This window comes from Prenolepis imparis, unplaced genomic scaffold (genome assembly GCF_030444845.1).
Source record: "Prenolepis imparis isolate NDT839.2.m4 unplaced genomic scaffold, iyPreImpa1.0 SCAF_5, whole genome shotgun sequence".
Lineage (NCBI taxonomy): Eukaryota > Metazoa > Arthropoda > Insecta > Hymenoptera > Formicidae > Prenolepis > Prenolepis imparis.
This window is the reverse complement of record NW_028141163.1, coordinates 9,812,487-9,839,515: the sequence shown is the minus strand read 5'-3', so window position 1 is coordinate 9,839,515 and position 27,029 is coordinate 9,812,487. Positions and strand designations below refer to the sequence as shown.

At 32.1% G+C, this 27,029-nt stretch overlaps 2 protein-coding genes across 22 annotated transcripts in view; one reads left to right on the top strand and one right to left on the bottom strand.

Moving 5' to 3' along the window:
* Positions 1–27,029, bottom strand: part of LOC145936303 (uncharacterized) — a 91,357-nt gene that overhangs the window by 30,916 nt on the left and 33,412 nt on the right. The window lies entirely within an intron of this gene.
* Positions 1–27,029, top strand: part of LOC145936300 (CUGBP Elav-like family member 1-A) — a 384,349-nt gene that overhangs the window by 332,644 nt on the left and 24,676 nt on the right. The window lies entirely within an intron of this gene.

Below are 27,029 nucleotides of genomic sequence, written 5' to 3'. Positions count from 1 at the left end.
CTATTTGGTGTTATTGTTGTCGTCGCGTATTAGAATATGCACATGTTAAGAAAATAAAGTCACTTGTTTCGTCAAGAATCGTCATATCAAAGTGATCGTTCAGGTGAATAATAATTGTGAAGTTCTGATCAAGCCGCGAACAGTCATTTCGATCAGCTCGTCGCCATCCATAATAGCTTCTACCATTGTTATGCACGGTTGTTGTTATCGTGATTGTCGTATATATCGGGATTGCATAACTGCCGGATGACAGTCTGTTACATAATGAATGGTGACCAGTGGTGTAGAAGGAGCGGTTGCTGAAGACGGACGCGAGGAGGTCGAGCGAGCACGTGTTACTCTAAAGTATCATCACGGGAGACATCTCGGTCTCGGTGTGTTCATATTGTTCAAATCGACTCGAAATCCGTTTTGATTTCGATATCGGCGAACGTAACATGTTCCTACGTTCTTCTGTGTCGTGAAAAAAAATCTTGTTGTCACACGAACTAATTGCATGAAGGAAAAAGTCCGCGGAAAACCGGAGCCCAGGAAAACTTAATGACCGTGACATGGCTCTGACCTGACAGTACGATCCTCGGTCGGAAAGCGCTGGTAAAGTGGAGACGTCAAAGAGGACAACAAGAACGACGGTGGAAGTAACACACTATGGCAATGAAAAGCCAGAGACACCGGCACAACACCGGTACCAACATCGGTTCCCCAAAATCTCATTATCCCGCTATCAGCCAGGCTTACTGGGCACCCCAGCAGCAAACCGCACCTTATTCCATCCCAGGTACTAGCTTATCAATCTCAGATAACGCGCAGAACGATTGTTCTTTAAGATTTGTAAGTCGCGCGAGAATAGTTATTCGAAGGCTATTATCGGAATTAAGCGGGGTCAAAGACCTGTACTCGTTTCTCTTATTTTTAATTAAACGCAATTATCCGATTTTCGACCTGCAATAATGTCATTTGTATTGAGCTACATATCAAGCGGATCATCAACAACTCAAGTGTCACGCATATATATTTGGCCATTATATTCAGATATGAAATCGAATTCAATTAATTACTGTGACTTTTGTTTACGCTAGATATAATATGATATAATGTGTACGTAATTTAAAAAGCGATAAACACTTTTGGCTTAATAATATAAAATATTAACGAATTTAAGCATAATTATAATTAAAATCTGTGTGTGATATATAGAATATTTATTTTGATTTTTAAAATGGAAATATTTTTAATCTAATTTATATCGAAAATAAACATTCACATATTGATCGTCATATTAAATATAATTAATTGTCAAATGCAAAATAACAAAAAAAATTTTAGCAACTTTTTCATAAAATGACAGTACCAAGTTATTAAAATAAACGCAGTTCTATTTCTCGCGTAGACAATGATTCATTCTGTGCTTAACTGACAGAAGCATGTGTGTCAGTTTCTCTGTAACATTACAGAAGAAATAAAACATTCAATATATTTTTAAAGTTATATAAGTAACATTTATATTTTCTTTGTTTTTTAGAAAAATTGACGCATTAAAACAGACCGATACTTTATCTTACAATCATTATTAAACATATTTCTATAATGAAAACATTTAATTAATACAGATATTATTATATATAGACGACACATTTACTACAGTAAAGTTTTTGCATCTGCCATAATTAATATTACGATTGGAGAATTTATTCAAAAATGTATGTTGCTCATTTAAATGATACCAAAGAACGTGGTACCCAAATATAAAATATTAAGCTTACGTAATTAGAAGATAAGCTAATTATATAAACTGGAGCTTTTTGTATACCTGGGGACTCGTGCCAAGATTCGGTGTTCGAATATTAGGTGTTCCGGATTATTTTACAGCAAGTTAATCGACACATAATCTACAATTTATAATTTGCGTGATTATAATCATTACTCTAATAATATATTTTTGAAAACACTCTTATGTTATAAAAGAATTGAAATAGATATATACATAAGTATATAAACTCTACTGGAATTCATCGTAACGGATAAAGATGCCTGAAACATTGGCAAAGATCTTTCGTATATATTCGTATTGTATCATACTTTTATATTCAAATTATATTCAAATCGAAGCATCAATTTCTATTATCAAGAAAATACATAGCAAATAAAATTGTTTATTTTCTCGCATAATATTGTACATTTAATTTATTCTGAAAAAAAAAAATTTCTGAATTCTACATTTGAAAGAAAGGAAAGAATCTTTAATCGAGATAGCATTATATCACACTGATTATCTTGTGTTTTTTATTGTTTGTGTGCTTTCCCGAAATAATATATTATTATCATTAAATTAATTAACACACAGTGTATATCGCTTTTTAAATGTTTTTCGAGTATTTTAGATCAATTGTCTTATTTATAGAATTCAATTTAACATAGTTATATAACTATGTTACTCCTTTTTTATCTACAAAAAATTATTTCAAGAATTTATCCATAAAATATAAGGAGAGCAAATATAAGAATATTATCAGATCTCAAAGTATTCTAAATGCTACAATATTTTATTGAATGCATCATTTATATATGATATGAGAGTTTCAAATTCAATTTAATTTAAATGCAACTTTCTTTTAATTATGAGTGAAAAAATTTTAGTAAATTTTAATCGAATAATCTAATCAAAGATGTTGCATCTTGGACGCATTTATTTATTTCAATGATTGTCAATACTTAGATACTATATTTACCATGACAAACTTATAAATAAATATGTCTACCATAATAATACGAAATTTATGCATTCTTAGTAACGCGACCCGTATAACTGGTCGAAAAGTACAACAATTGGCTATCTCGTGTTGCTTCCCTCTTCGATAATAATTATCTACAGAACGTGACGATAAGATTCTAGTTGTTTTTCTTCGAGATGTAATTTCGCAAGATACGCTAACGAAAAATCGACCTATCGATTCGGAAATGGATAGGTATAGCTCGCAAGGTGACACCGACCCGTTGAAGCCCCCCTCCCGATGACGTTATGAATAGTCAGAAGCGGTTCGCGAACGGTTGAAGAGAATGAATAAGTACGTATGTACGTACCTGCATAAATATACATGACCGCGTTGCGTATACCGCTTGAGCCATCACTATTAATAAAATAAAGGTATCCCGACTGTGCGTCGGACGCGTACGTGTCACTGCGCCGTCAGTCAATATCCGCGCGCGTCTCACCGAAATGATTTGAAGGGATCCTCTCCTGTCGACTATTTTTGGCCGATCATAACTGGCAACGTCCACCGTTAATGCTCGAACCCTTTAATGTATTTTTTTCGGCATAAATCAATTGTCTTAATTTATGAATATAATATAAACGTTAAAGAGAAAATTTGATTATTCTTGTTTTTTATTTATTTGTTTTTTTTATTTCGCCTTGTTTTATATTAAATTATTCTTACAAATTGTTCTTTAGTTTAAGATAGCGTTTAATAAATAAAGAATTCATATATTGAATATAAATCAACAAAATCATATTTAAAACTCAATTTAAAAGTCATTCAATTAAATAGATTTGTCATTATAAGATGATTAAATTGAAATAAACTTGTGTATTTAAAACATCTTAAAAAATACAGATCAGTAATTAGTAACGAATGAAGATTTATGACCGAAAAATTTTATACATCTTTACTTTTTTTTCTAAACAATATTGAAATCGCGGGAATATTAACGGAAGACTTTGCAGCAATTGTGTGGATTTGCCAAGAGCGAAAGTATGTTTGTGGCAGTCATGCAAAGTATTGCTGCACTACCGATCACGTTGCGATTGAAATGAGGTTATTCATTCCGTAGATTTCACATACATAATACGATCAGAAGGTCGCATTCATCAGACTTGATCGATTACATGCACATGATCGATGCGTTTAATATGATTATGATTGAAATAATGCGCATTATAGCACTTGGAACTATTAAATGTGCTATTATTTTGAAATAAATTGACCTAAAAAACGATAACTAATTATGCATCCAGTTAATAATTTTATCGAAATAATAGCTTTGAAATGTATAATAATAATGTCTAAATTTTATACATCTTCAATAATATTATTTCTATAATAATATCTTTAATAAATTACTTAACATCAGATTGCATTTAACTTGCTTTCTTTCATGTATTATCTGGCTAAAGCTAATTAAGTTGGGGTACTGTGTATGTATTTTCTATACTTCTCTGACAAATTTATGTGAAAATAAGCATTTAATATATATTTTATTTTTTATTTTTCCAAGTATTCAATTTATCTATCCATTTGCTATATCTCATGCAGCCTGTTTCCAAGCCGCAGTATAACTTCCGTTTGTTTCAATACGAGGATATTAATTTACCAATGTATTGACAAGTGCGTCAGAAGTTTTTATAAGAAGATGTGTGATTGATTCTCCGCAAGATTAGTCGGGCGTTTTCCAGGATTATAACAACGATTCATAAATCACGCGTAATGATTTTAGCGTCAAACAACGTAGCGTGCAGGCCGCGTTAGAGGCATTTTATTCTTGCAGTTTCCACTTCTCAATTTTGAGACACGTGGGCGTTCTCGTCAGACGCATTTGCTCGACAATAGATTTCACACGAACAGAAGCGCTTTACGACTTGCCCGACGATGGAGATAATTTACGGTGATTTGTCGACGCGTTATTCGTGCGCTATCGTCCGAGGAATTTACGTTGTTTCTACGTGCATCGCGATATACAAGCGCGAAAAATAGCACGTAAAAGTTTAATAATTTGCCTTCAAGCGCGTCGTATAACCTATTCGCTATTTTTTCTAATTTTTTATTTTTTTTTTTAATAATGTCTCGCGTAGAAGATTGACATTCCCTATTATTTTTATTTACAAAACGTTCTCATTATTAGTCTCGATGACGGAATATTATTATTCACGCAATGTGTGCATTAAGAGAGTGTAAAAGCGCTCTCTTTCATATCCGAATTATGTTTTTAAAAACCGAAAGTTATCTTTGTTAACAATTAACACAACTGTAAAAGCTCGAGTGATGCCTTGCTTTTGTAATGTAGATTGTTATGTGGTTTACGATCTCTCGAGATATAATATTTCCTTTCGTTGATTTTCAAGTTGAAGAACAGTATTGTCCTAGTTCTTAGGCATTGATATTACGTGTTGCAAGCATCCTTGAAATAGTAGCAAATTATAATAATGTCCCGTAATAGCACTCGCAGTCAATCGAAGGATGGAGATTGAAATCACGTGAAGTTGTACAAGGTGAAATGGAATACAATATCGTAACACAATAATTGTTATACAGTAATGAATCCTTTAACATATTTCGTATTTTTTTTGTAGAAATAAAAATTATGTACGTACGTAATAATATAATAAAAAATATGATATTACGTAAAAGACAGATACAAACGCTATCGGAAATAATATTGAAGAACACGAAATTGTATGCTTAAAAAGATACTTTAATTACGACCCTCTCGTAAATCTATTAAACTATTTTAATGCACTTGTGTCTTATATATTATTTTACTTTCGTGAACCCCGTTAAAATGGAAGCGGAGCAATCAGAAGTAAAGTAGTGTTGCCATGCATGAGACAGCGATAGGAAGTCAAATGCAATTTCGTTATTGACTATATCGATCGGAAACAAAAAAATGTACAGCACGATTTCAGCTATTTGTTCGACAATTTGTTCACGCGAATTTATCACTATCGATGTATATAACGACGACGATTTTTCACGATCCTGCCGTACAGTTAAATAATCCAATGCAAGTTGGTTATTTTCATCGTTACAAAATTTCAACGATTTGCATTGAGATAATGATACTCGATTTTTTTCTGTTTCTTTTTTGCGCACCGGTTAAATTGCGCCTTCGGCTTTTTCCTCGTGGAAGTCGCGAAAGGAAGGATCGCTACTGCTTATAAGTATTCTTATCACGTGTCCGTTACCTGTCCGCAAGGTAAAAGTATTTAACGCGTTTCGCAAGGCACTAATCAAGTATGCGCTGGGCATATATCCGTTATCCAAATAAGCTGGTCATGTGACGACATAATTTTTCCAAACAATTCGCTGTTGCTTTGAACATGCTTATTCGTCAAGTATTCATTTCGCCATTCTGAATCTTTGATTGACATTCGAGAGAATTTCTTTGATATTTACCAAATATCATCTTCTGTACAAAATGTTGAATTGAATTCAAAAATTGCATTATGGGATTATGATCTGTCTTTATAATTATGAAAGCAAAAAGAAATATGAAAAACAAATGTATGTTTATATCTAGCATTTTCAACAAGAGGGAGAGAGAGAGAAATAAAAATGGATTTATTTTTATCAGAAAAATAATTAGCATTATAATTGGATTGACTAACAAACTATATTATACACAGATTTGAAATAATATCAAACTTCGATACGCTAATGACGTAAAATGACGAATTTACTGTGGATAAACCAGTCCCCCTCCTGCCCTTCATCAATATCGCGGATACTTCATCTAACGTAAGCACACTCGTCTCACAATAACGAATGCCACGTTGAAAAATGATAGCGTTGTGTACGCTAACGCAAGCGATATCGAGTTGCAGCAACGTGAGTAGCTTCAACTAATAAAATTCAATAGGTATGACTTTGTCATGCAGCTCTTTTGGCGAGAAAGTCATCGATAAGACGATACAAAAAATAATCAAAATGCAGTTCAAAAAAAATCAGAAGTATCCAATTATCGAGATATTTAACGTTAAAAAAGTTTACATCACAATCGTGATCAAAAAAAATTACTCTCTTGTCAAATATTTGCTGAAGAAAAATTCGTATTACATTTCTCGAAGAATTTATAGACGAAAAGTATGTGTGTGACAGTTCTAAGACAGTTTATATAAATTTTCACGACGTTTTTCGAATTTTTGGAAAATCTTCATTAAGTACAAATTGAAATGCTAGCAATGTCGTGGCTCGATGCATCGATTCGAAATAATCGATAACAGGTGTTGCAGTCGAGGCGGGAAGCGCAGATGAGATTCGCGTGGAATTCCGAGGGAGGAGAGAATACAATAACGAACACACTTTCAAACATCCTTGACTTCCTTATATGCAGGCACGCGGGAAGTTACGTAATGAAACTCGTCGAGTCACGGCAAAGCAAGTAAGAAGGATACGGCAAGAAAACGAGAGGGAAGACCGCTGTGTACCAGAATCCTTTGTCACAGTGTTTCTACCGCGTCAGATTGTCCCGCGGAATTAGAAATCGTCCTTTGAGGAATCGTCGTCGACGTTGTCGCTTATCCGAGGATACTTTTAACGAGGCTTTTGCCGGAATGAAATGGAAAATGCGTCCATTTATAGTTATATACGAAGTAGCATCTACAAATTTCGCAAGGTATTATATGCAGCAATTGTCACACACAACAGCATTTATATTATTTTTCATCCATTTTCTTCCCGCGAAAGTTTTATTACAACTCATTAAATTTTTCTCAAAATTTTCGATATTAAACATTTTAAATATTAGATATTAAACACAAGCTCAAAATTGTCCAATATTAAAGAGGAAATACATACGTAATTAATTAAACGATAATTAAAGACTAACTTTTGTTGCCTATTTAGATTTTTATGTAATTCGCTGATTTCATTTTTAATTACTTATGTCATAAAAATTATCAATCTCTCTTTCTCTCTTAATATTATAATAAATCACTATTTTAACTTTTATTTAATATTTCTCATTAAAATGTCGATGCATCCAGTATATCCTGTAGAACTGGTTAAACAGGTTACCGTGTGAATAATGCAGAGGCGAGAAACAATACGTCTAAAAGAGTCCCACGGTTGCTGACACATATAAGCTTAATGTATTTTGTTAAATATATCAACATCGACTGAATAACAAGATAAAGTGCATTGTACAACATTGCACGTAATGTATAGCTTATAATTTTAGTATAAAAATGCGGCAACTATTCCTCAACTATATCGAAGGTTGCTACATTTTTTAAATATTGCATTCTTAATAAATAATTTGCGAGTTAGAAGACAGTAAATTTTAAGACTGAATTTATTATTGTATTAAGATATGATTGTTGATAAAATATTTTAAGATTTGATGTAATTTGTGATTTACTTAGTTTAATTTACTATAATTTATTAAAGATTTCACTTTTTGTGTAAGACTGCCGATATAAGAACTAGTTATGTAGATAATTTTGACTCGTAAAAATCCAAGTAATATAAATGTAATATTAGGTAATATTATGAAAGAAATTTCAGGATAATATGTAATTTTGCTGCATTAAAAATTTCCTGCAAATTGCATCATTAATATATACACACACTCTTACATAAATTGGACAGTCTTTTTGATATGCAAAAAAGATAGAAAGAGAAATAAATTCTCAAAATTTTAGAAAAAAATGTAATTTTGTTTCACTCGTTTCAAGTAATTTATATCATATTGATATAAAAATCTTAATATATTGTATTGTATTTAATAATGCAAAATATTTAAGATTGAATCACTACAAATGCATTAAAAATTACTAAAGTAATTGTTAAAAAATTTGCTTGGTTTCTGTTGCGTATAAGTATAATTAAAATTGTTTTCACTAAGCAAACCATTTTAACCAGAATGTTTTTCGGAAAATCGTGTAATCTGACAGCTGAAGCAAGCATATGAGCAAATGTTCAAAGAACAGTGAATCGCGTTGTTGTAAAAGAGTCATTTTTATGACACGCACGATGACTAACTTATGTCTTTCCTTGTGATCGCATCAATAACGAGGCGACCAGCGAGGAGTTAAGTATAGTCAGGTGACGTATGTTTTTCTATATACATATGCATATATATGTGCATGAATGTGGGTACGTATGCGTTAATGGGTTGCACAAGCGGGACGAGTCGTTACGATTTCACGTCGATGCTTGACAAAGTGCACGTTTCTAATGCACTTGGCTGCATTAGCAAGCGACGGCGGTGGCGCGATATTTCTTTCGACGTGACTTCGTTTACAGATTGCGATCCTGTTTAACACGTTCGCCACGTTCCGTTCAAGACGATCAGAGAAGTTGGAAATTAGTCAATTGAGACATTGGTTCAACACAATGCGATGCAAATGCTACCACCATCATTTGCAATTGCAAAGCTCGGTTTATCATAAACTACATATAACTTTTACTATGACGCTAACCTAATTGCAACGATTATTTTATCTTGTAAGAAATCAAAAAGCTCTATGCAAACCTAAAATACTTATATAATAGATAACAAAAGACTAAAAATCCCTCAAAATTTTAAACTATATTGCGATAGAAAAAGAATTATAAAAAAATATTTATAATTCTGTTGATATATAAATAATTATTCTAGAAATTCTTCTCTATTCAGAAATCTGCAGTCGATGATATACATATAGATATTTTTATAATATACTGTGACACTAGGGGGGAGGGGGAGATCTGTAGCTAAATATACATCGTTCCTTGAAATTCATGTCGCAGAGAATGTTGCAAAGGAAGTTGTGTCACGTCGGTCATAATACTTTTCAAGACATAATATATAAAATATCGTATACTCTTTTTTAGAGATGTTAAAAAATTAATTTTTCCGTGCGCGGTAAGGCGAGACATCGTTTCGTTTCGCATCGTATCCTCCCAACAGCAGCGCGACGTCGTTTTCTATTCCGCGGAATACGATGCCCTCGAGCGTTTCTTTCAAAAGCGCAACTTTACGAACTCAGGAAAGTTAAGGTTCTGTGCGATGCGAAACGACGTCGCGTCAGTGTGTCAGTGGACCGGGAACGAAACGAGTTTCTTATCCGGCATTTACACATAACCGCAAGGTACGATGCCCTTCGCCGTCACGGTTTGGCGTACTTTCGATCTCTTCAATCTTCTCTTTACCAGAGATCTACATTCGAGGAACATCGGTGGAAAGTACTACGTTCAAATCAAATTTACATACAAAATTATACACGCGTGCGCGTGCGTAAATAAAATTTCGTACTTTGCAAAATTTTCGAAGAACAATAAATTAGAATATATGTATATCATCTTCAGCGATGCAATTATACGATTAAAGAAATTTATCATATTATTTTATTCCAAGATAAAAATATGTCTTGAGAATTATTATTAAAAATATAATGTCGATTGTATGAGACATAAATTTATATTTCGGGAGATTATTTCAATTATTTAGTTATCGAAATAGGGTTTCGCATAACGGATTTTTATCTGTCATTTCAAAACTTGCACGACTTGAGAGTTTATATACAATAAATAGACTGAATCTACAAGTAAAAAATCAGCGAAAGAAATGCCGATGGACGGAGAGACGAGGCTAAAATCGCGACAATCGCTTTGCGGATTTGCCGATCACTGAGAGATGAATTAGCAATGGTAGGGAGAAGGCGCCTCCTGTTGTCCCACGATTTGCATGCGACCTAGTCTCAGCTGATCTAGAAGTGGTCGTTGACCCTAACACAAATCTCCGTATCGTTTGGCTCGCGTACGAAGCACTATTTCACGGCTGTATTTGATTGACGTATCCTATGACTTGTTTCGTAAACTGACAAATTGATGTTTATGCGCAAATGACAAATATGAGTTCTGCCGAGCTAAAAAATGTGTCATTTCTGATAAATAACACCGAGTATATATATTTTAAACACTATTATCTAGTTCTGTCGATTTAAATTTTTTTATATTTATTTTTACAGTTTTAATCAATTTCTCATTCAATTCTCAACATATGGTTATAAACGGTCTCTCCCTATCGTTTTTATTTCAATATATCTGGCCATATATTTTATAGTGAAATCCGATTGTAATATATATCGAATTTGTTTCGAAAAGCTATTTGAAAGTAGTGCTGTTTTGTAACATGGAGGAAGTATATACATCTCTTTTATTCAGAGAGAACTATTCTCAGCACATTCAAAATTTACCAAATAATCAAAATTAAAAAATTAAAAAATTAAAAAACTAAAATAGTGCTAATATCTCTTAATAAATGTAAGATTATTAATAATTTTTTTTAAATTTAAATCTAAATTAAAAGAAATTTTAAGTTAATTATATTTTAATTTCTGATCATCAATAATAACTATCGCTAATTCTGCGATATTTGATACATCAAATGATCTATATGCCGTCGTACAAAAATCGAGAAAATGGTTTTGTTCGCACGATTTAATAGAGAGAAGTTTCGCTTGTGTGACACTTCTGTGCATATTAATTCGCATACATATGTGTTCTGCTTTCACTCGTATCGCCAGTATGTGTCGTCCCTGAAAAATCGGGTAATTCGTTACGCTTGGTAGATTCCTACCCGACTAAATCATCGAAAAAAATAGAACGCTTCGCAGACATGTTTTTCCGCTATTTCAAACTACTGCAAATAGTAACTTCACTTTCTCCATTTCTAACCATTTTTATATGATAAATTATTTCACGTTATATCTACCTCATTGTGTTCGATTCTTTTTCGCATTTAACACTATAGATTCATTTATTACCGGCTTATTTATGAAGAACATAATTTCTAGATTGTACTATATATTTTATTTATTGTTTGCCTTCGACAATCTTCGTTAAGGAAAATATTCTTCTGACAAGGCACTCAAGAATTTATATTATAAAAATATGTGAAATATTTTGTTAAAAACAAAAATAAAAAACATCTTTCTGTGAAAAAAAAAATATATATGCACATGCGTCAAATTCATCAAAAAATTTGTCTAAATAAATTATCTTAGATTCATTAGTTACATTAGTTTATTAGTTATATTAAATCTTATTTAAGATTTTATATTTTTATTTAGAATGTTATATCTTTATTTAATGACACAATCTTAAAAGCGACTTCGTCTTCTAAATATGCATTATATATAATATGAAATATGCATTATATATTTGAAACAAAAATCAAACAGCTAATATAGCATTAAAATGTATAATGCAAATCCACGCTTTGTGGAGAGGCGTTCCTATTAGTTTATTTCAATGGTGATCAATGATATACAGTCGTGGACATAGAGGTTGCGACACTTTTTTTAATGAGTTTTTAATGTGCAATAAAATTCAGGATGCAAATCATTGTCATGTGCTTATGCGCGATAAATAATCATGATGTTGTCAAATTTGCGTATATAGTGTGTAATATAAATTTAAACTGCCGCAGAAAATTTATAATAAATAAACATTAAATTCAATAAATATAAAGTGTCGCAACCTCTGTGTCCACGACTGTACATACACCCCACAAGAGAAAATTCTGACAAAAAAAAGAGCAACGAAGAAAAGAAAAAAGATAGTTCCCTGCGCAGCGCTTGTATATAATGCTTGTTTTTGCGATCGGTGCAGTCTAGGCTTTAGAAATTTATCAATGGAGGCCATTATTATACGCGCGCACGAGAGAAAGAAAGAGAGATGTGTGTACGAGCGCGTTGGTAGAAAATGAAGGTCATGACAAGTCGATTTCAGTTGGAGACTAGTATAAAGTGACGTGCAAAATTTATTTGAATAGCTACGTCATTTTATATCGCGCGCATGCGTTCCGATATTTTTTACGATCATAACGAAGATATTAAATCATTTACATCAAATAATTTTGTGCAGACAATATTATGAATAAATTTTATCATGTTCTAGATTTGTATCAAACAATGAAATATACCATATAAAATTTACTTTAATTAATTTTGTTCTAGTTTTTTGTGATATAAGTACAAAGAAATCTTCTTTTGACTGCTTCATTAAATTTTTAATTTCAATGACAAACACAAATATATTTTTTGCATTATGTTCAGTGCTAAATATAATTGTCACATTTTAGCTTCATATATATTGCAGATGATTTCCACATAAATACATCTTTACTTGTGTCTCCATTTAGAGCATTCAAAAATTTTTTTTTTAAATAACGTCAAAAAATTCCTTTTATAACTTTAAAATTCAAGAATAGCAAGTAAAAGTTCTTTACAAAGAATAATCGCAGATATGCCAATTTTATCTCACATGTAAAAATTATCTTCAATTGCAAAATTTATCTTCAATATCGCAGTTTTTATGTTATAATCAGCAACATAGTCATATAAAAATATTTTTGATAATTGAAACAGCATTTTTCTTTTCGAAGCTCACGATATATATTTTTAATTTCTTAAACGGATCATCGTTGATAAAGACGCGCAAAAAATAGAAATAGCCATCGTCTAATAGTGATAACAGTTCATGAATTTGTTAAAGTCGCGTTTAAGTCGAGCATGTCCATCTTTATTTGTGATTTTTCCTATTTAGTTAAATATAAATTACACAACAATATTTTTTAAAATATTTATGATGCATTTCACAATGCGCCACACTATAATATATTATTAGAATTTATCGACCGTTAAATATATAATAAAAATATAGAAAAAAATATAAGTATTTAACATATAAACATTAAATTTTTGTGCAAAATTAAAACGCGTGAAATCAAATTCTCATTTAATGTTATTCTCAGAGACTCTGTTTTTACCTCCCTCGTTCCGCTTCCTGTTTCATAATTGCGTTCATAGGCACGTAGCAACTACTAATTAGAAATTACGCGAGAGCTTTCCGCCGATGTTCATTTGATCGATTCAATAACGAATGCCCGGCATTCGACCGCCAACATTTCACGATCATGGTCGCGTAAACGCGGGACGATTCGCTCATTCGCAAACACGCAGCGCGCAAATTGCATGCAAATTAGCGGCCCCAGTTTAACCCATTACCTGGCTAAATCGCGATGACGTGCGATTGGAAATAGGTAAATTGACGTCAAGACGTTAATTATGCTCGCATGATTGTGGACGGAAGAGGTTCTTTGAAGGTGTCGCGCTCGCTCACAACGTCACGTCGCCTTCATTATATAAGTTAATCTTTTTCCCAACTGACGGAAGAAAATCTTAGCTGGCACGATGATAGCAACCTTGAAACAGTACGCATCGCTTTTCCTTGCGTCCTCCTTATTCAGATCGGTGTGAAACTCCAGGATGCACCGCGTATTATCACGCGCGATTTAGCCAGAGCTATGTTCGAGAGACTCTGCAGCACTCTAAAGGCCATTTGCACACCGACGTGAATTAACGCTAATCTAATTGATTAATTCTTCCTCCCAGTCTATATCTCATAGACAAGATTACAGTATGAAGAGAGATCAGTGCTAAATTCGACCAACACACAGCGGATCAATATTCTTGAACATGCTTAAAAAATGCACTTTATACACTGAATCTTTAAGAAAATCTTGTTCTACTATCTTTCGAGAGTCATAATTTATTATTTACTCTGGACATGTCAGAGATCGCGCTTAATAAAAATAAAATTTTTCGAATTTTTACATATGTTATGTTGAGAATATTATTTTAACATTAACGCGGACGAATTTTTCAAACAGCCATCGAGATTAATGCAACTGTAGAGCCACTGTTTGCTCTACAACGCAATCCAGTTAGTTTATGTGTAGCGGAATTATACGTTCCGAAAATAACCTAGCGCAGTAATCATGAATCGTTGTTTCGCAGAAGGCAATCATTCCGTTTTGTCTATTCGAGCTACTGCAACGTGTGTGTCTTTTTCGTCCGACGATTTCAGAATTCGCGGTGAATTGTATTCAACTACGAAGCACGAGACTGCGTATCCTTGAACATACGTTCGCAATGCTGTTTTCAACCTGAGCAAAACAATGCCCTGCAGGTATTTGCGTAACGCTATCTACGCGCAAAACCTAGACTCGATCTTGGCAATTCGCGAAAGAATTATAAAGATACTACACTTAAATATATAACCTCGCGATCCAAAATTATAAGATTCTACTGTGTTTAATAACTTCTTAAATATTACATGTGATTATACAAAACAATTTTTAAATATTAATATTTTAAAATTATTAAATTATTTCTGAATAATTAAATTATTTCCAAAACTTGTCATGATTTATCTTATTTTCTCAATTCACTAATATTTTCATTTATGTGTAAATTGCATATAAGTTGAGTTCCTATGAGTGTATGTGTATATGTATGTATCCGCATAATAATGCTGAAATGTTGGAATTTTCATATATGTCGAGAAATGTTATATAAAAATATACAATATACATATATGAAAATTCTTTTTTTTCTTTGTCGTAAAGTCTTTCTTTTCCTTCTGGTGGAGCAACAAATATAGGTCAAAAATATTTAAGAATTGGACGACTTAAAGCACAGAGAAATATATTCAAGAAACTTGACGTTTTTCTACCTACCTCCCTGTGCAATGCATCGGGAAGCATATTTGAAGTCACGACGAAATCGTATCCTTCAAAGGTACATCGAGTTTTAATGATCGCAGCGAACGAAACGAAGTATGAGCGCAATATGTAAGCGATATTCCAAAGTAATTTTAGTCGTCGAGAATCAAATTCGTAACCATACTGATATTGAAAATACAAGAAAGACTTTGTGGCATGTATCCTCATAATCTCAAAGAAATATTTAAGATACTTACAATTAGTATCATAAATAAATGATTGTATTTAATAAAAGTTTATAAAAGCTTATTATAATCATTATAATTATAATCATTAACAGGATTACTTGTTTTTGCTTATTATTTGTTCTGTCAGTAATTTAAGGAAGTTAATCTTTATCGCTTTAAGAAAATGAAACAATATATAATGATGTCGAAAGTCTTTTTTCACGTATTTTAAATTTTTCAAATTTGATTATATGCACCAATCTAATCGCAGAAGTAAATAACAAAAATGTCGAGATAATTTTTCGGGCGATGAAGTATCAACGCGATAGTTTTGGCGCTGAAGAGAAGATGTAGCGCGCGCGAAGGATCATATCTGGAGTGAGAGCGTTTTCCCTCCCAAATGGAGTCTGAGGTTTCACTTGAGGGAATCCCGACGAACCGTTCAAACCGAATCGAGTCGGCGAACCGACGAGCTTTTCCCTCCCGTCTTATACAATGAGGCGAACGGTTTCGTAGAAACTGTCGGCCATCATCCGGTTGCGTAAAAGAGGATTGCGATTGCTCTTCGGTCAGGTTCTCCGCTTGTTGCCGAGGTATGCCCTACACGATGGTACCGTACGATGGCACGGCCGCGTTCCGTTGTGCATCGCTGTACAAACAGTTATGTACGAGTGCAGGGAGAGAGAAAGAGAGAGAAAAGGCTACCCGTAGCAACTCACCGGCTCGCGACAACCTGACAGTGGCGCGAGTTTAGACCCAGATGCAATTTTTAAGCATACTCGAAGAGTGCCAAAAAAAATGAAAAAAAAAATTCTTTACAAGTATATTTTTTCAACTAAATTATTTTTTTATAATTAGTAAATCATTTTTTTACATTTATTATTAATTTAATAAATTTCACATTATTTTTATTTTACCACAAAAATATATTCTTGTGTAATGAAATTAATCAAATTTATTAAATATTTATGTTTCGTTATATTATTTCTATAATAATTTTATTGATATATGATATTCTATTATTTGCGAATATAATTATACGTGAAATATATACACGCGCGCACACGTAATTTTACGTATGATATGCATATTTTTATTTTTTTAATTACTTAATTTAATTTGATATAGACAAAAATTTTTTAGCCCGAAAAAAATTTTAAATTAAGAATCTCATAATAGAAGTAAATGCGCCACTGTGCACACATATACCTAGTGTCGCCACGCCGTTATCTTGTGACTGCAATATAGGCGCATATCTCGTCGTCCGTCGTGTCATTGCGAAAGCAACTTTACGCGACTTATTTTCAACACGCTCATTTACGCCGCATGTGTTCGCCCGCCCGCGAGGAATATTGGCCTCCGTCGAATAGAAATGCGCTGTGTGAATATGTTTGTCGATGTCTATGTCGTCACGACGCACACATTCCGGCTTTATGTAAGAATTTAACTACATACCAACACAATACCGCGGAACGTACATTGTATATCTACAGTTAATTATTATTGCCATGAAGACTTCGTCCATCATATTATTGCAAAAAAAGGATTAAAACTCTTAAATGATTTATTAATATATTTTCCCCCCATATAGTCTTGTATAATTTTCTTGCTAATTAGAAAAAAAAAGAAACGCTATAAATTTACGCATTATCTTACGTACTTTTATCTTTGTTATTTATTGCACTTTGATTCCTCATCTAAAGCCTATAATAAACAAGCCAAATATCTAGTAAACAAAAGTACCTTATAAATACGATGTTTTCTTGAATAATTGCTTATAATTAAACATATAATTGCGAACATATAATTGCAAATGTCTAATTTAATGTTTATATTATTTATTTATATGATTTATTATATTATAAGATGTAGCTCATAGATGTGATATCGGTCAAAATTGCAGTAAATATAAAAGATTGCATAACATTCAGATTCTGTATTTGAATCTTTTTTCTGATAGCGTGAATTGCATCTTTATCAATGATAATTCATAACAAGAGAAAGTCAATTCAAATGCTTATTCAAAAATAATTATGTTAATATAATTATAATTAAATTTGGATAGCATAATTATAAATTAGTATTATTTTGCAACATGTGATTACAAAAATATATTTAGCCAACGAAATATTTTGTGTTTTATATATTTTGACTTTTTTTCAAAAACTGAAAAAAATAAAGCTATGTAGGGAAGAGACATATGTAAGAAATGGTTTCGACACATTCGCGATACTTGATAATGGCGACACGTCGATGAGTCTATTGCAGTAATCGAGAGAGTGGTTCTAGCTAAGCGTGTCAAGTAATTACGCGATTATCGAGACTACCGAATGATTACCGAACAATTGAAGTCGAGCTCTTGTTCGCAATTTGCAATTTCACGATATGAAAGCGCGAAACAAAGATACTTCGAAGATTGGGATACACCATGAAATTGAAGGTGCTTTCGCGACAATTTCATTCTCCAAAGAACATATCCGCTGACCTGCGCTTTACATATTCATGCAGGTTTTGCATAGCAACATGCATATGATAAGTAAGCGCAGGCGGGGATTAATGTCCACTATGTGTTTGCATGATCCTTCAGATGTAATAATAACTAAAATAATTTTTTACTAAAAATTATTGTGTTTGTAGTAAAACGTCAGAATATCAGTTAGAAAGATGTTAAAAATGTCTTCTTTTATTTCATGAAAATAAATTATTTAATAATGCAAATGTAAATTTTAGCTATTATTCATAATATATTTTTTATTATGATAATCCTATTTTTGATGCAAAACAGTTTTTGAAGATGAATGTCTCGTGTTTGATTAGATCTATAAACTTTATTTTAAAAATATACTTTTTTGAACAATTTAAGTAATTAAGTTAGTGTATCATTTTGAGAGTTTAAATTTTTATACTGGAAATAATTCGAATATATACTATCTATTATCTTAGAATATAAATATTAGTATACAATTAATGATATACATTTTTGTATTTTAAATTATTCAAGCATGAATGACAAGATTAGATTTTCATAATAGTAAATACTTGATGCCAATCTTTTTTATATAAAGAACGAATAACGACGTAAATATTAATCACTATTCAAACTTTGTTATACTATCGAAATTGTAATATCAAACTTCTTTTATTTCAACTTCTGCAATTATTTTTCCATATATTATCATATATAAAATATTTAATTTTTCGTAAGCGAATAAATGAAAGAGATAAAATCATAATTATCATAAGCTCAGATGACTCTCGTTAAACTTTTAATAAGTGAATGACATTTATAACTGAGAAATTAAGTTTACGAGTTTCAGAAATATTAAATTTGATAACGAGAAAATTAAGTTTGCGATGAAGAAATTATTTAAATAACATCGTACTTTTCATACTTGACGTACTTTACGGATTTGATTTATAAATAGCGTCTATTTATTGTTTTTAAAAGATTCTTATATTCTCTTACGATAAATATAAACTAACTGTGCATTTTGATATTTTAAAATAAAATATTTAATTTCACAAGAAATCTGACCTTGATGGAACAATATAGAATGTAATATACGTATATGTATAGTATACCTAGGCTAACATATACAATTGCTATATCATAAAAGTTGGTAAAGGAAGTAGAATGTAGGTCAGAAGAAATAATTTTAGTATTCGAGAAATCATCTTTGTGTATTGAGACCCTTGAAAGTAGTTGATTTTGTATGCGAAGAACGTTTCGGGGTTTCGTCAGATAAAAAGGAACTGGCAAATATGCGTACGCCGACGTTTTTACGAGTAAAAATATGTTTCGAAGAGGAAGTGAAATATTAGTCACGCAATATTATCAAATATTACGTAATGTTTGAAGAAAGCAAGATATTTTTAAACTATAATATAACTTGAAAAATATATATGATTTGGCATAATAGTTTAAACAAATAATAACACACATAGAAAAACTTAAAAAAAATTTTTTTAATATTTGAAACGATATAATAACTTGAAACTTAACAATTTTCTAATCTAGCATTTGTATATGTGTGTGTGAAATATATCTTAAATTTATAATTATAAAAAAAATTAGCATTTTTTAAAAATCCGAATAATTTTAAGCACAACACAATATGTTTCGTATTATTCATATTATATAGTAAAAAATTCATTTTTCCATCAAAAGGATACATTTTCGTTTAATAAAAAAAAGGTGAGCAATATATATATATATATATATATATATATATATATATATATATATATTTGCTCACCTTTTGAAAGAAAGAATCTAAGAAGCGGTAAGCAATGGAATGAATCGCAGAGAAGAGGAAGTCTCTTCCGGTGAAAGGACGTGTAAGAGAACAAGAATGGCATAATGGCATAGCTTCTACTGCACTGAAACTAACCGGAAACGACATGAGACACCGGATCCCATACAAATGCCCAATTAATGTAGCCCGCTTGCAGTCCACCGGGAATATAAACGTGACACTGGTGAACTTCATCCACTATTCGGACGTGTATGAGACATCATTCGTATCCTTCGTACACGTCCTTAACGATGGTGATGCTTAGCGCTCGCAGTCGCGATTCACGATTTATGGCGTCATTTGTTCTCACTGGCGGTTGTGCGATCGTGAGGAAGATATTTTGTGGTCACGAGGGTGACAAGGGTTTCCACGAAATGTATGTTGGTAGGGAATTCATAGGATATTATATACATATATAGGAATTTAGTTTCTTCGAAGTTTTATGAAACGTTCATTCTAAAAAGATCAATTTTGCTTGCTTGCTTTTACAAGAATTTTTTGGAGGAAATATTTTTTTAAGCCATTTAAGAGACTCTAAATATAATAAATCTGACCATCTCTAATTATTATCATATTTATATTAAACTTTATATTTTTGGGGGCAAATAAATTATTTATTTTTAAATTAAATTTTTGAATAAATATATTGTGTTATTTTTAATTGAAATTTGTTTTATAAAACTTTTGTGTCACTCTTTAAATAGACTCAAAGCAAGGATCAAGATTAAACACGCTCACGTGGCAGTAAATGCACCATGAAATAGAATGCAAACTGCAGAGAAATGCTATAAATATTATGCGTGGTTGAAATGAAAAATAATATACGATTTTCCTAATAAATGATTTAAACGAGAATGAGGATAGAGAGAGTTATGCAGATCTCAGTTATGCATATTCTAAGGCAGTTTCGTTCGCAGGTGCTTTCTCTAACTGGCTCGTTTATCACTGTCTACATATTAATCACTGTGACAGAATTGGTTTGTATTTTCGTTGGACCGTAAATCTGCATCAGTGCGTTATGATTACTGTCTATCAATCCATAAAACAATAATTATAATAATAAGACAATAATTATCTCCTTTATAACCTTATAAATCATAAACGTAATTTACCATCTTATTATTGCAACTGTCAAAACACCTTAATTAATCGGAATTTCAAGGTGTCTGTAAATCGTCTATCTCTGATGTCATTTCCTGAGTTTTTTTAGCGACATATCAATGACTACATAATTGTAATTGTATAAGATACACCTGCATTGATTGGCTTCGAAATGTATAAATTTCTTTAAATTACTCTGTCTTAAGAATTTTTTCCAGATATATAATTTATTAACATTTTAATTCATAGATTCTTGATTTTTTATTTTATTTTTAAAACTTTGAATCTATTATTTTGATAAATTTCTCTTCATCTACATATTTTTATGTTTATAACTTAAAATGCTTTATAGATACCATTTATTAAATATCTGATTCCGCGGGTCTTTGTATGGACAAAATGCAATGTATGCATTCATCATGTGCAAGTGAGACGATTGAATTAATGCAGTCAATTCTCATTCTTTAAAATAAATGTATAGCTTAAAAAACGAAGTGCTAAGAGTGTAATGCAAAAATATTTCTGGCTAAGCGATATGCGACTACACGATGAATACAGTGATACAAATCTAATCGTCTTTAGCACCGTCGATGGCAAGAGGCCAATTTTAATGATTATTAATAATTAGTATTCATAGAACAGGAGACGATTACGCAGCTCAAAAAAAAATATTTTTAATTAAAACTCACGTTTCGCAAACATTTTTTTTCCGTGCGAATATCTTCAGACGCAGCCATAAAAAGTCATTATAAGAGATAGCTTCGAGAGGTACACGCTTCGCAAATATTCCAGCAAGCTTTAACATATTGTGTGAATATTTCGAATTTAAATCGATTGTCAGTGATAATGAGAATTAAAAATATTTTTAAAGTTATTTTATTTTCTATTTTCTAATATTTTTAAATTAATTTTCACGTTTCAAATTTGTATTTGGACAATAACTGTCGCGTAATTTTAAGCTTATATGTAGTTGTGCGAACCGCGTTCGAGTCTTGGTCCAAGTTTCATTTTCGGAATTTATATCGTTAAATTTTTTATATGCTCCGATAATATTTATTTACGCTTATAGTAATATTTAGGTAATTTTATCTATTACACATCACAGATATAGTTAAATCGAATTTGACATGCAAACTTTATTAATTTTAATTTAATGTGCAAAAAAATTCTGTTACAAAAATGAAAATAATTTTTGCCTCGGGAAATAGTTGTGGGAATTGTTTGATGATTCCGTTTTTGCTTTTGTAACTTTTTTCGATTTCGAAATTTCACTTAGACGAAGGATTTTCGACAAACGAGATAACGAACTTAGAAATTGAACTTCGGCATCAAAGAGTTGCGCTTCCGGCGATGCGTATCGGAGGAAAGATTCGTTGCTGCATCTCGGAAAGGCGCATCGAAATGCTACCCCGTGAAATTCTAGTATCCCCAGTGCTTGTTTGCATTTGCATGCACGATCCTATCGCGCTGATTTTCTTCTCCGGTCTGTAAGTGCGTTGGTTCATTCGCCATTTCTCGCGCTCGGTCGTATCGCGCCACGAAAAAGCGAAATCGAGTAAAAAATGACGGCGAAAAGACTAACAATAAGAAATGACTGCTATTTGCGTCTCCAAGCGCGAGGATCAATTCGAAATGCTTAACTCGGACATTTATTGAAAAACTTACCACATTCGCAAGCTGCGATTTAATTGCACAGGTTGTGAATGGGTTTGCGGATGCACAAAAGGAGATCGAATTGTTTGTGGAAGCTAAACACCTGTTTGTATCGTATAAACGCTTTGCGAAGGAAAGTGCAAATTGTTATCAACACCTACTGACTTTATGGAATGCAACCAAAAATTAGTTTTCAGCGCGTTGTGGCTGACAGGAGTTAACAGCGAATTGTTTTGATATTAATTCTCTAATGCACTTTAATAGTCATGTTTATCTCATGCGGCTGTAGTATAGGTAATATTCTAATTACATGATATATTTGTAAGATATTAATAAGATATTAGCATATTTTTATTTTCTTTTATTCGATATTTTTTTATTAGATGATTTTGCATGAAGAATATAAAATTTATAATTTCTATTTATATAATTTCATTACGTAAAAAAATTTCAAATAAAATTAATTTAAAACTAAAAATTAATAATGCTTTAAATAGTTAATTTTTTATATAAAAACCATATATCTGTCAAAATATAACGGCATCTGTCAAAATTCTAGTCAAGAATTCTAATATCAAGACAACTGTGAACCATTTTGCAAGACGGCTCATGAAGAGTTGTGCATCGCACTTGCAATTTACGGTGACTTTTGTATATTGTTATTCGTTTCCTATGCAGACCGACCTTATAAAGCTCGATCGATAGAGTATGCGCAATACTTTGATGCACGTATCCTGCGACGACGTGCTGTAGACGTCCTAACGGAATATTCGGTGCGATGCAAACATTCCGGCAGGCGCGATCTGCATCTCATATCCGACTGCATGATCCGACGCCGCGTCGTATCTAGTTTGCACGTGAATTACATTACAAATGCAGTTACAGAGGTCAGTGCCTCTGTATCGTGCTCTTGTTTTATTTCCGCGTTAATAGCCTCGCGTCCAAATGTGATTATAATGAGCTCGATGTTATCCCGACGTTCGATGTTATGGCACAATATAAAGGATATATTATCTATTATTAACTATACAATATATAAATAATGAATGTAAACTGTTTAATGTTTAATGTAAACTGTTTAATGTTTAATTTAATGATTGATTATTCTAAGAGCGGTGATGATTTCTGTGATGATGATGAATATGGATAAAATATTGCAATACTATTCTTATTTGTAAAAATTCTTTAAACTATAAAAAGACATATATTAAATTTAAAAAATATTACATAATCTCTTTTATTGTGTGTGAAAAAAATAAGAATTTTTTTGTCTTATACGCAAATATAATAACAAGAAACACTAAGTAATTATAAAAAATAAGAAAAATCAAATGAGAAAAAATAAACATTTTGCAACGTTTGAAATTAATTACAAATGATAGAATTAATTTGTTTTAAATTATCTCGATTTAGGCAGAATAGCTGTGATATAAATCTGTAAAAAATATTTTGTCCTTTCTTTGCTTTCTATTCAAACTTTTCCTTCCATAATCTATTTGACTAATCATTCAATTTTCTCTTTTCTGTCAATCATATATTATTCCCGTATGTGAATTAGATCGACGACATCAAGACGATTCGCGTCCACCCTCCTTATTTCCTAGCCGACCATGACTCCACCCCTAATCGATCCCCGGGGTACTCGATACGTTAGCCTCCGCATGCGGATAATACCCGTCCCGTTCGGTCGCAACGGACGGAAAATTTCGGTCCGTTTAGAAGGAAGAGGGAAGGGTACAAACCAGCACCTTCGGTATTTAATAAACATTCCGTAAAGGCCGCAGTTTCGTTGGAACGCGAGGGGAGCGAGAAAGGGAGGAGAATTTGTCTTCCGCCCTCAGCCGACTGCCTTTTTACCTCGTATTTTCCTCGCGAAGGTAAAAAGGGCGCGCGAGCTTAAAATTTTCATTCGATTTCAGCGGGAAATCCGATCCGTCGCCGACAACCGCGGGTATCCGGTCGCTAGGGGTTGCGAAATTAATTAAATCGTTAACTGCGGATGAGTTTGCCGTAGTCTGGACCGATATATCTGCCGCTCTTTTCGTCCTTTTCGCTCTTATCCGCGGCACAAATCAACTCTGAGTGAACTCCCATGACCCTCGCGAGTCTGTAATTTTTTTCTTTTTTATATAACTTTTTTTTTTTTTTTTTTTAACAAAATACGACTCATTAAACGCAAAGAGTTAGTTAGATCATTGTCACAAGGAATTTTCATCGAAATAAATATATTGAACCTGAATAGGAGACAAAATAGGAGACTATGTAAGCTAAAGATTACGTTTAAGATTTACAACTGTTTGAAAATTGCCGTATGACTCTAAATATATTATTGAAGGCACAAAATTATCAGAGAGAATGTAGTCTATAATAGGCAATTACATATTTGCATGTAATATTAGATATAATTTAACGCGTTATAGATTTTACACACATTCGTTATGAAAATGTAAATATATTCCTATATTGTTTTATAAAGTATAAATATTCGTTATAACAATATAATTATCATTATCTGTATACATAATATTTCGCGAACATTTCGAGATTATATTTCAAAATAACATATTTTATAATCAGTATCTCTTATTATATTTTATTATGAAACGAACATTACGAAAATGTTTCATAGTGTTATTTATCAACAACACAGGCCGTAATTATTTGCACATAAAGCGTTTTGATGATTTCCAGAAACACGATCATACGCAATCGTACCGTATAAATTCGATATCAACTTCTATGGATACATTGCGCGTACTATAAATCGACGTATGCTCGATTTCAATTCGCGTTAGTATGGCTGCGTCTAGCTTGAAACACAGCATCGTGTTCCTTTGATATCACACGAATTGGATTGCAACATTTGACAGCGAACCATTTTCATATATTAAAGCTCGTCATGTTTAGCTCTCTTGTTGGCCAGAGTTTGCACAGCTCGGTATCAATGTATTAATTCACATTATTAATACTCTGAAAATATTGATCATTAATATAACGCGAGTCACTAATCGAGTATCTAATACTCGTGATCTAATACACTCATGCGATATATTTATGTAAAAACGTATACGCGAAAATGATGATACAAACGCAAGTTTAATTTAATTTTCGTCGCGTAAAAACTATTCATATTGTAGATTAATCTCGCGGCAAACGAGATGTTATTATCGCATATCAATTTTATAAATGTTCGGTAAATATGAGATTGCAAAGCTCTATTTATACGTACACAGAGAAAATGCGTACAATAGAGAAAATATTAGGAATAAATATTGAATATTAGGAATAAGAATTACTTTAAAATAATAAAATCGAAAAAACTCTGATATACAAATACAAATTCAAGTAGACTCTTATTAGCTTATTAGCCCTTATTAGTCCTTTATATCCGAATTTATATTTTTATATTAGAGTCTTTTTGATTTTATTATTTTAAAATAATTCTTATTCCTAATATTTAATATTTATTCCTAATATTTTCTCTATTGTGCGCAGGGCCTAAGCCTTGATTAAAAAATTTGATATAACAGAATTTTTATATAAATAAAACTTGTGTGACGTAATACGCTATAAAGTTTTATATAAGACAAAATTTGGATCTTCTGGTTGAGCAGTATATTTCTTATACTGCGCACACAGAAGTAACCGCGATGCATTAACACCGAGAAGATTCACCGGAGAATTGAACATGCGTGACGGGGATGAGAGAAAACGGGGATAAACTCGAGAGATACATCCGAGTATTTTGCCTAGCCTATACCCTGCGACGCCGAATTTACATAAGCGGCTTTCCTCTAGGTAGAGCTTTTCTCCCAGTCCTAAACAAATATTGACCAAGTCGCCTCCTCCAGTATGGTCGGCACCGTAGGTCTATAGCTTGACCACTGTCTGCATTATCCGTAAACGCTTATTAAACGGTGAGCGAGTTGGGAAATCATGATGTCACTCGCGACCTCGGTTCGAGACGACAAAGTTTAAGAACAAGTTACGTCGTATCATCAGGAAGAACACTCTTTCGATTAATTGCTCGCGATCGAGAATATAGATAACGACTGTTGACCTTTAAACTGCAGAACGTTTGTTTAATCATTTCTTGTCGTAGGAGAAATATCGATGATGAATGATCGACGCATTTATGAAAATTTTATAATGAGCCAATTGGCACATGCAGATATTAAAAAAGAAAAGAATAGTGATGAGATACTATGTTTTACATATATACACATATAAGTTTTGCTACAAAAACTTATTTTCTCATACTCAATAATTTAAATCGCTCTTTTTATAAGACGTATATTCTATTACACACGATGGCGCATTTAAAGAGCCAAACGTTATTATGGACTAATTAATAAACTCTGATTATTGTGATAAAATAAGAATCAATTAAGAAAGATCACACATTGTCAGAATTATTCCCATATTTTGAAAAACACCCATAAAATCGATTAATCTATTCACCTGTAAGAAATGCAATAAGAATGAG